This window comes from Aedes albopictus, chromosome 3 (assembly GCF_035046485.1).
Source record: "Aedes albopictus strain Foshan chromosome 3, AalbF5, whole genome shotgun sequence".
NCBI classification, from domain to species: Eukaryota; Metazoa; Arthropoda; class Insecta; order Diptera; family Culicidae; genus Aedes; species Aedes albopictus.
In genome coordinates this window covers 370,686,677-370,698,691 of record NC_085138.1, presented here as the reverse complement: position 1 = coordinate 370,698,691, position 12,015 = coordinate 370,686,677, and the positions used below count along the sequence as shown (strand labels likewise).

General features: G+C 40.4%; 1 protein-coding gene across 1 annotated transcript in view; it reads left to right on the top strand.

Moving 5' to 3' along the window:
• Nucleotides 1-4,013: 4,013 nt before the first annotated feature.
• The window catches only part of LOC109432291 (protein germ cell-less-like), a 50,679-nt gene continuing 42,677 nt past the window's right edge, over nt 4,014-12,015 (top strand). Inside the window, exon 1 of the mRNA XM_062855580.1 lies at nt 4,014-4,853. The gene's annotated coding sequence lies outside the window, so the exon portion shown is untranslated. The remainder of the gene's footprint in view (nt 4,854-12,015) is intronic.

Genomic DNA, 12,015 nt, shown 5'->3' with positions numbered 1-12,015 from the left:
CCTAGGAAAGACTTTCCCTTGGCTCTCAAAATGTTCCAGAATCCTAAGAAGGATTTTCCCAGAATCCTAATACCTATGAATTCTCGCAGAATCCTGTGAGGAATTCCAAGAACGGTTCTTAACCCTCTACTTCCCATGGTTGCTCTAGAGCACCATCGATTTTCGACGAACTCCGGGCAAACGGAATTAGATGAATATGATGCAATAATTTCTAGAATATGGTTATAGCCTCATAAGGTTAATCCAACTACTACCTACTTGTTTCAATAGTTGAACTATTGATAAACAATCAAAAACCTATTGATTTACAACCAAAATTTTTTTCATTGATTTCGAAAAATTTAGCCAATTTGCAATAATTTTTGTTCTACCACTTTTTTCGGAAACGCTTTTTTGGCATAGATATAGCCGTTCAAAGTTGTGGGAAGGAAAGGGTTAAACATTCTTGAGATAAATCCATCTATACAATATTGAGAGAAATTCTCACAAAAGATTTTCGGAATTCTAAGATGAATTTCCAAAGAAACTTAAAAGATATTACCCAGAATGCTGCTTAGAACCCTAAGAGGGATTACTCTTGAATCCTGAGAAAGGTTGCCTTGAAATATTGGATGGGATTGCCAAAGAAACCTGAGATATACTATCTCAAAAATCTGGGAGATAAGATTCCCTGACAAGAATTCCTCCAGAATCTTTTTAAGCATTTAAGAATTCCCCTAAAATCTTGGGTGGAATCCTTTAGAATGCTGAGAATAATTCTGCCAAAATCCCGATAGGTATTCCCCAGAATACTACGAATGATTCCCCAAGAATCCTGGGAGGGATCATAAGAGGGGTTCTTCCAGATTCTTAAAAGAAATAAGAAGGATGATTTTTCCGAAAATCTGATATGGATTCTGCCTGAAAGGGATTACGCAAACTTCTAGAATGGACTTCCCCAGCATCCTGAGAAGAATTCTCTGGAATTCTGAGAAAAATCTGAGGAAATTCCTAGAAAAATTACCGCAGATTCCTGAAAGACATTCCCACAGAATCTTTGAAAGGACTTCTTTCCTAAGCTTCTAAAAGGGATTGTCCCAGATATCTGAGTGTGATTCCTCTAGAATACTTAAAATTGTTACACCAGAATCTCAAGAGAATCTTTCCATTATCTTGTCAGATATTTTTCATGATTACTAAGAGGGACTCCCCCAGAATCCCGAATAGATTTCTGTGAGCAGCTGCTTAAGAATAAAGAAAAGAGAATTCTACTGGGATTCTCGTAGAATGCTGAGATGGATTTCTTAGAATCCTAAGAGGACTCACAAATCTATGCGAGGGATTTTCCAAAATTCAAATTTCTAAAGCCGAATTTTCAGAGAATCTTGGGGAGAGTATCCGCAGAATACTCAGTGATATTCTCCCAGAATCTTAAAAGGATCTAACGCAGAATCCTTGGATGGATATCACTAGAATCTCACGTGGGATTCCCCCAGAATCATAAGAAATATTCTCCCAGAATTCTGATAGGAATTTCGCCACAATTCTGAGAATGCTGAGTATGATTCTCCAAGAAGTCTGAGAGGAGTTCCTGAGAATGCTGAGAAAGATTTCCTCAGAATTCTGAGGATCTTCCATAATCCATAGAAGAATCAACCCAGATCATCCAGAAATTTCTTAGAATCCTGAAAGCAATTTCACCCGTGGTAGGAAATACCCTTGGAAATAGGTACCCTAAAATCATGAAATGAATTTCCTTAGAATCCAAAGATTCCCTAGAATTCTGATAGGTATTCCCATATAATACTGCTGAGAAATATTCCTCCAAAATTGTTAAAGGGACTTTTCCATAACTCTGAGGATACCGCTAAAATTCTGTGAGAGATTCCTTCAAAATGGTAATAATTATCACACCAACATCCTGAGAGCTTATTCCAGAAAAGAAAGAAAGACTCTTCCAATAGGTATTCTCCCGGAATTCTATTAAGGATTTCCCAAGAATCCTGGGAGAGATTATACTCCAGTTTTCTATAATGGGTTCTCTCAGAATGTTTAGAGGAATAGGTACTTCCAGTATCCTGAGGGATTTCTTCAGATTCCCGAAATCGATTCTCCTTAAATCCTGAGACGGATTGTCTTAGAATCCTGAGAGAAAGTTTTCCTCGAGATTCTCCTAGATTGCTTAGACGGATATCTCCAGAACTCCCTGGATATCTTTCAGAATCTTGAGAGGGGTTCTCCTAGAATCCTGAGAGATTAGACTCCTGGGAGCGATAGCCCAAGAAACCTAAGATACCTATTTTGGACCCCCTGTATCCTTTGATCACAACTTACACAGGTTTAATGATGAGATGACGGAAATTTTTAGGATCATTCGCTAAATAAGATCGCTCTGCACGGGCGGCAATCATTTCCTCACTGGAAATATCCTTATTTGCCTTGAAATTATTTTTTGCCAATCTCGTCATCCGTGCGAGTGTCGCATCATGTTTACAAAAAGAGATTGCGGTGCTGAGGAAACTTGCAGATGTAAACAAAAACGTTTATCATTCTAGCGCGTTAAATTCGCAAAGTTCGTCTAATCAGCCTTTGTCAATCAAGTTATTGGGATGTGATCCAGCATATTCAAGCGGAAAATTCTTCCAAAATAGTTTCAAACGAGTTTAAACACCGGGTGTCCAAAATATACCGTCTACTCCCGTTGGTTTGACCTCATCTAATCTGAACACTTTTTAATTTGACCCCCTCTAATCTGCACATCGTTCAAACTAAAAACGGTTCAAACGACAGTCTGCTCATGGAACGGGGTGAAACGGAACGCAGAATCAAAACAAAACAACAAAAAGAGTTACCATCAGGGTGTTTTTCGACATCCACAGGGTTACTAGAAGTTCAAATTAAAAAATGAACCCCGTTGGTTTGCATGAGGTGTCGTTCAAACCAACGGGGGTAGACGGTATACTGAAGAGGGTCCAAAATATATTGGGGTGTCCAAAACAATGAAAACTGATGCTTCAAAAATCAGTTATTTTCATCAAATTTTCAGCCAGAAATGACCTTGTGGGTATTTTTAACGGACAATAGAGACTTTTACGAACATACTAACATCATCATTATGTGTAAATACCCTCTGAATCTGTTTGTTTTTGAATTAAGTTCAAACCAATGTCCTCTAGGGGTCCAAAATTCAACCGTTACCCTATATGGGGGTCCAAATTATATTGGTTACCCCTCGGGTTACCCTATGTCTCGATTTAATAAACCCTAGATCCTAGATTATATATATACACTCTCGATTTTATGTACATTTTTTTAATGGTTGAATTCTACAGTGTTAAAGTTAATCCAGCTTTTTACGCTGGCCATAAAACAACGAGGGGTGATTCGATATTACTCTGTTTAGAAAAATACTGTCACTCAGTTTTGGCAATTTTCAATGAAGTTCAAAACTGAGTCGAAAACTACTCACTTTAGAGTAGTTTTCAATGAGCGTGTACAGACGTGGAACGTCATTGAAATTGTAACAAAACGTCAAATCGCTGTTCCATTTTCGCGTTAGCGGAACGCGAAACGGACATCAACAAAACAAAACTCGTAGCAAACGAGCGAGAGCGAGCCATTTTTGTTTTGACGCCAGGTCGGTTCGGTTCGGTAGTGCGTGCTTCACCGTTCTACTGAAAAATTTGTGGTTCCTGGTGATCAGCGACTGGTCTTCAATAATTTGTGAAAAACGAATGAGGAACCTGATTTGCGGCTAGTAAAACGGTAGTGATTGTGGTTTTGTGATAGGAGAAAAAGCATTGCGCTGAGTGTCTGACTGAAAAGGTGTGTTGATATTTTTCCTTCCATCGCGTATCGCTTCGGCACAACGGGACATTCTTAAGCAAACGCGGTCAAAATTATATTCCACATTACAGCGGCATTGAAAAGTTCGTAAGCTCGAGTAACTTTAATATAATCATATGTACTTCAATACAAAATGAACTAATTTGCCTAATCTAGGTTTTGACTCATCCCAATCAACACGCAGTGTACGATTTTGTTGACAGGGGAGAGGGAGAATTTGTTTACCTACACAATTTGAGTGAGCTGGATCTGTATGAATAACCGAAGCGACACAACACGGGCATTGTGGAAGTTCAGTTCAGCTGCAGCTGACCTACTGCGCCAAAGTTGTTTCGCAAGCAAAAACCATCTATCGCGACTAGGTAATGTTTTTGTTGCTTTGTTCGCGACGGGATTCAGACATCTTAATCGATTGCGATTGTGCTAAGCTTATGATCATTGTTGTGTAATCGAGCTTATCATCGACATCAATTCCTTTTGCATTTTTTTTTTCGGGAAAATGGGACGTATATAGAAGTGCGCAGTTTGGAAGTGCATGGACAGAAAAGTGTAAACCGTAATTGTGAATCTTTCAGAGAAGGGGAACACAAAGGCACTACGTCAACAGTAGAAGCTGTGCGTGTGCATTAATATTCATCTGTTGCGGGGGTGTGCACACTGGTCTGCTGGATAAACTCATACTATGTATCTACCTAGTGGCTGTAATAAAAACGTGTACCTATAATAAAGTTCAGAACGACGTTAAATCCGTAAAAATGGCAAATGCATTGCATTCGATTCTGCTTATACCGTGCGTGATGTGAAATGCATATTGTGCCCCTTACAACGTTCAACGTTTTATCTGTGAAGTGGATCTGTGCAAAAGGTTGCATGCACCAGTGAGTCATATTGTTCAAGGCTGAGACAAGAGAAGAAAACTGGAAGTGAAGTAATTGCTGCCGTTCTTATTTATAATCGTTTGCGCCTCAGACGGTTGCTGGAACATCAGTCAGTAATTGGAGTAATCATCATTCAACTTTGTTTCGTCTGTAAGTATACTAAACATCAGTATTTATATTTAAAATACAATTTTGCAGAGACAGAAACATTTATATTTGACAGTATGTACCTACTTCTACGAACTCAGCCGTAAAATAACCTAGGGTATGTCAACGTTCTATGGAAAAATCTAAATTTGAACGTATCAACCAAAAAAAAAAACTTTAATATTTTATACATATTTAGAAAAATAACCGCAATAATAAAATTTAATTTAATTTAATTTGTAATTTGTAAGTTTTTTATATGATAGCCTGTCAGTATACAAACTTTAAATCAGGTCAATCATTTTTAAACTATCAATGATATAACTATAATTTAATTAATTACAGTGTCAGACATACCAAGTTTTAAGAGGAAACAAATCATCATCCGTATTGAAAAACCGTAAGGCAGTTTTTTCGCTCAAATTTCAATCAATAGTAATACAAATTTATCACTGAACTCTATTTACCACCTAGATAACAGTGAAATATTTTTGATTAGAGGCTTTGTGGTAGTCGGGTTCACCTGCGGATGATCACAGCAACCGGGAAGTTGAGGAGACTGACAGAGAGGGTGGAACACAGTCATTGGAAGACAGAATACACTTACACTAGTGATACTATAATAATAGAATAAATATGGCTACAATATTTCAATAAATACCACAGGCTTTATAAATTTGAGCGAAAAAACTGCCTTTTAATAGTGGATGATTGCTGATCAGAGGCCTACATCGTCGAAACCAAAACATGACGCTGAAAGCGAGCGCCCATCAGCATCGGACGGACGCCGACGACGGGAACATTGAAAACAACATGCATGCGCTTCGCTTCATCCACCCTTCTTGTCACTTTCTTCGACGCAACGACGGGTGGCGGCTCATTTTCACACCGACTGGGATTCAATTGAAATTTTCAAATTGTCTAAAATGCATGTTTGCTTAATATGTTTATGGGTAATAAACTATTTCAGTAAAATACGCATAGCATACATTAACATTACGCAGATTTGACGGTTGTTACACTCATTAATTGAGTTATAACAGAGAAATTCATTCGATGTCGAACGAGCGTGCGTGAGCTTGTGAGTGCGAAACAAAGTGGCATCTGCGACGACGCAGCAGCGTCGGTTCATCGGTGACGATGACAGTCGGGCTGAGCGACGACGACGGCGCCTTGTTTCCATTGACGGTTGAAAACATTGTTTACAAACTTCGCCTGAAAATTTCAATTGAAATTGAAAATGTAGGGCCCTGTTGCTGATGATTGAATGATGGATATATGAGCCTTAAAATACCACTCGTACTCGGTTTCTAGTAAACCGATTTGGTTGAAATTCTGGCAGCCGACATGGGATTACGGGAATTTTGATTTGTATTCCATTAACCTTGCGGCAATCGCGCGCTTGGCCACCACTACCAGCACCGCGCTGATGTTGAGTACAAAAAGCGCGAATTTTTCATTGTATTGTACAAAATACAACAGCGCGATCGCTCGAGTGTTAATTGAGTTATGTTCACTACTTGCTAAGTTACAGATATACGGTGCGACAAAACTCTAATGCCAGATTTTTATGATGGTTCTTCTTCTTCTTCTTTATCATGGCCTGCCTTTCTTCAACTTAGTGTTCTTTGAACATTTGCACAGTTATTCGTTGAAGGGCTTTCTTTGCCTGCCATTGCATGAATTTGTATATTGTGAGGCAAGAACACTGCCGTGAATCGCAAGTCAGTCCCATCTGCATTTTGGACAAAAATGAGTCAATGGCCGTTTTCGAGCTTTCTTCGGATGATCTTTCAGCTGCGTGCAAAAAAATATATAGTTTGTTCAGTAAAATTGAAAAACAACACCAAGTCCGATTGTCCCATAATGAAATGTAATCGCAAGTCAGTCCCATTACGAACTTGTCCACCCTCTAGTACAAAACCTAACACTATTTTAGCCAGTTTTATATTTTTCACTGTTACGTTGTCACGTTTGAAATAATATGTTAAAGTTTCGTGATGATCGCAGAAGTGTTCAATTCATGGCGATTTTTTCGAGTTTCACATAGAAATCGAATTTGAAAACTTCAGAGGCCATTTTCTCAATGCCTACTTTTTACATATGGGACTGACTTGCGATTCACGGCAGAACAATGATACACTATGCCCAGGGAGTCGAGAAAATTTTCCCGTCTGGAACGGGAATCGATCCCGCCGTCTCCGGATTGGCGATCCATAGCCTTAACCACTAGGCTAACTGAAGATCCGTTTTATGATGATTATTTGTGGTCAATTCAATAAAAATGGCATCCCTAAGTTTAGTATGTACCTACTTGTTTATCAATCATCAAGAATCAGACACTACAAGCGTAACAACAGCACTACGGATCACCTGTTCTGGGTAGAAGTCACCCCAACTCAAGATGTCTTGCAACTTGTGCTCACGGATGACTGACCGAGGAAGTTCTAAACTGTTCTAAACATGCTCTAGTGTTAGTGGAGCCTATGAATTGCGTGGGTACCTCTAACAGTAATTTGTCCTTTTCCGCGTTTATACAAGGCTCTGACGTCGTCGACCTTCTTTTCTTGGCTACTCGTGGGAATCAAAATTAGCATTAACAACAACGCAGGAAACGCAAAGGGACCGGCAACGGAATGTGGACGTACTGCGGATGTACTAAAATAACACAACTCTGCCGCTGCGGCAAAAACGCAATGAGCGCGGATTTTCAGCGGTAAATTTCAAAACTTCAGCTCGGTGAATATGTTTGTTTCTTGGAAGAAAGGAATTATGTGAGAATCTGCAGCATTGTTTTTGCTCTGCCTTGCTCTATCAAAAAAAAAATCTGAGGTTACCCAAATACGGAGGCTACGGTGGAAATAGTGAGATGATAATGGGGTTATCGAGAGCAAATTTAGGTGCAGTAAAAATCCAAAGATTTTAAGAACGAACTACCTAGTCAATCCATGAGATATAAAGAAAAGTAGTACGAAATGAAATTCCAAAACTCATAAGAGAAAGTTACGAGTCCGGGTATTGTCTGAGATTCTGCAGGAAGCGGGAAATAGGTTGCGAGCACCGGTTTTGGTCAGTCTAAGGGAGATCATTTTTAAAAAAATAACCAATAATCCAATGAAAACTACCAATGTGTAAAATGAAAGGTTTCGATCTATACTTCTATATCTATACTCCAGTATCGCCAGATCAGTTACACTCAAACAAGGAACCAAATGAGATAGCTGCTTGGGACTAACAGGCATCTTCAGTGTGTGAGCGTTGGTGGTCATGTATTTTAGGCGACAATGGCGCCTGCTGAGTTAGGTTGCAGGTCAATGTGGGGAAGGGGAGGGAAGTGATGATTGCAATCGCTTGTTGCACCTGCACAAGCTCATGCGGATGTCGGAGTGTTGGTGGGAAATGTTCTATTTTTGGCACAAGGTTCATGCATTGGTCCATGGATGCCAGGCGTAAAGTGATAGATTATGTGAAGATTACTGTGAAGCGGCACAGTTCGCTGGTTGCATGGCTTGTAGGCGTTATATGATAGATTGACACTGTACTGTGATGAAAGTTTTAAGGAAGGGAAACGGTTTTTCTCAAATCCGTGTCTGGATCTGGCGATCGCTACGAATATACATGTTGTGTAGGAGAAAGAGAGAGAAAGTAGGGCTATTTACAGTGTTCGTGATATATTGTGTGGTGAATAAGGTGAATAAGGTCAAGTGACATAGCACGCTTTGGTTGCATAGCTTGTAGGCGTTATATATACACTGTGCTGTGAGTGGAAGTTGGAAGTTGTTTCTGGTTCTAGTGATGGCTATGAACATATGAATATACATGAGTTGTATATGTAGAGAAGGAAGAGAGAGCGAGAGAAAGTGGATAGAAAGATACAAAGTAGGATGAAGGGGACGAGCCAGGGATTGAACCCAGGACCTTCTGCATATGAATCAGAAGCGGTAGCCATTAGACTACCAAGCTAGTCTCTGAAGCTTCTACCCTACTATTTAAAAAAACTAGTAATTCGATGAAGCTCAAGTTCTTAAACGAAGTTGTGAGTCCAAAAGAAACTAATGAATTCAAAAGAATGCTGGGGACTCTGAGTGCACGGGAATTCATTCAGAAGTTCTATGGAAATGCCTCCAGGAGTTTTTCAGGAATTCCTCCGGAGTTCCCCGCAAATTCCCGTGTGAGTTCCCTTGGAATTTCTCCAGGAGTTCCCCGGGAATCCCTCAAGGAATATCCCGGAAATTCCTCCAGGGATTCACCAGGAAATCATCCAGAAATTATCAGGTGACTTCTCCAAAGATTTCTCTAAGAATTTTACAGGAATTCCTCCAGAAATTATTTCCGGAGTAACTCCTCCAAGAGATTTCCGGGAGTTCCTGCAAGAATTCCCCGAGAATTCCTACAATAGTTTCCCAGAAATCTTTCAGAAGTTTCTGAAGCATTCTTCCAAGAGTTCCCCGTTAATTCCTCCAGAAGTTCGCTGGGAGTGTATCAAGGAGTTTCCCGGAGATTCTTCCAGGAGTGGCATTCCAGTAGTGGCAGCGGCAGAGACCGTGAAGCTGAAGGTATGTATTGAAGTCCATTCAGACTGAGGCTTTCGTCTTTGTGCGTAGCTAAACAAAGACGTCAGATGCATGGTAAGCCTGAAAAGAACGGCCCTTCCCCGGTTGAATGGAGCAAGGGGCTGCAACTTTGTGTGGGTCTTATAAGTCACCACAGGTTGAAACGCCCCTTCTATCTCAGTGGGCAGCCGGAAGAAGAAAAAGCTGAATAAGAGGTCAGGTAGAACAGTTACCAAGTGAGACAAATGTGACGTTATTATCATCAAGACCGACTCGGAGATCCTGAAGACGACGAAGAGTGATTCTAAGCTCACGGAACTATGAGTCGGCTTTCTCAATATCAGACGTACTCGTACCGGTTAAATTATTGATGAGCTTAAGAAAGGACGCAGATCACAAAGGCTCCGCCTACCAATACCATTTTTTGGCGGAGCTGGTTCTTGACGAAGGAGTACGGGTGAGAGATCTGTAAATCTGGATGAGAACCGATACGGTGGAGCTTATCACTATGACAACAATGCAAAATCCAGGTGGCTACTGGGAAAACTGCGTAACTCACTGAAACAATCTGTTCCCAGGTATCTTAGCAAACTACAGCAGATTCACTTGGCATGATACGAGACCTTGCGATGCAGACAGCTTGCTTCGCCAAAGCTCCATTCCTCAATGAGGTAGCATCACACTGCCCACCTCGTCATGATATTTGCTGTCACCAACGCTTGCTAGGGGAAGGACACCCAAGGCGAATGTCATTAATCACACTCACGTTCTCCTTCTTCTCAGAAAAAAAAAGTATTCTAACTAGCAGGCTGGTTATTTACTTTTACAATGTGCCCCAAATCCACGTGCACTGCATGAAATTTTCTCCTTCTCTTTCGCTCTTCAAAATCAAAACAGTGCAGTGCCCTATAGTGAATCCATACCGCGTAAGGCAAGCAAACAGGCCTACTATGAGGGCTTGTGCCTATACGAACCCGAGTAGATCATGAGTGCTGGGATACGAGGTGTAATGGCTACCTTCGAGCTGTCTCCAGAGATGTTGGAGAGGATCGTCGAGGTGCTCTTCCCGCGTCATGAATCGAGTCCTAGGCCTTATTTCGTAGGACCGCTAGGGACAGGGTGGGTGATGCAGGGAAGATAAAAGTAGCTTCTGCAGAGGCTCCCGAGATGTTCAGAACTACTTTGCAGAAATGTCTGGACGAGGGAGTCTTCAAAGGTGGTTCCATCACCTAAGCTTTTTATAGTTCCCGCCATTGCACAGGGAAGAAAAAAAAGAGTATCTTGGTAACTGCTACACGGAATACGAATGCAATGGTGATTTGCAGAGTTATCAGGTTATAACTGAGAAAGTGTTCTTAGAACACTAAGCTGTTGCGAGTGCGCTACGTTACATCAATAAAAGGACAGTAGAGACCCTGATACCTAGAGTTTCTACCTTCGGAAAAGTTGTATGATAGGACAAAGGAGAAGAAGAATAATTGACCGCTCGGTTCGTAATTCTATCGCTAGGAGGCACTAGTGAAGTTGGAGTCCACTTCAAAAGAATCGTCTAGTAGGAGGTGCTATCATGCCTTAGAACTGCTGTAGTAATGACAGAATAATAGCAATAAGGCTGACACAAATTTTGGCTTTCTCTTATGTTACCCCCCCTCGGAAATTTTTTGTTGGATTTCGACATTTTAAGAGGGGGGGGCACAAATAAATTATTTTGAAATTTACAAATTTTAAAGTGAAATTAGAGTTTTCGAGAAAATTTCTTAACAAATCCGATGAGTTTGACGATTTTTCCTAATTGTCTGGGTAATTTTTCATCAACTACATTTATTTTTTTTCGTCCCCCCCTTGACGAGTCAACGAGACGAGACGAGACGAGTGACAAAAGAAAAAAATGAGATTTGTTCCGACCTAATGCCTAAAATATATTCGCTGCCCCAGTATTATTCGTTTCTTCAATGAAACTAAAAAAACTACTTCCTACATTCCCTATGTTTGCGAAACGCAGTCAAAAGAGACGGTATGAAATCAACACAACATTTTCATGAAGGCCACCCACAAACTTCCAGTCACAGTTGACCTCTACCAACACCAAAACCGGAGAGCGCTCGCGCTATTGATAGGTTCGTATTTGGAAATAATAAATTGAGAAAGAGAACTGCTCCAGCGCGTGTATTGCCTACTACTGTTTCCATTGGCGGTGTGCTGTTACTTGCAAGGTACATTCAACGAACATCGATAGCGTGGTGACAAGCTGATTAGATTATGAGAAGACTTATTCAATCATCCATTTCCAATCACTGTTGTTGATTCAGCAAACTAGGAAAAGCAATAAAATAACTGTGATTATAACATTCCCATCGGCAAAGGCATCCATAAAATTGTGATATTAGAATTTCCAATGTAGCGTTAATTTAATTCAAAAGAGAATAGGAAACTTGATTGCCTCTCGCGATCGCGCTGATCGTCGTTGAGAATCAGTAATTGCTCGCAATCTCGCTTTCGAAAATGCCATCGATAGCAACGGTGTATGTTTCAATCACTTGATTGATCAGTAACACCCAGCAGAAGAATTATCTCTGCCGGTGTAGTAAAAAGTCCAGAATGGCACCAGAATT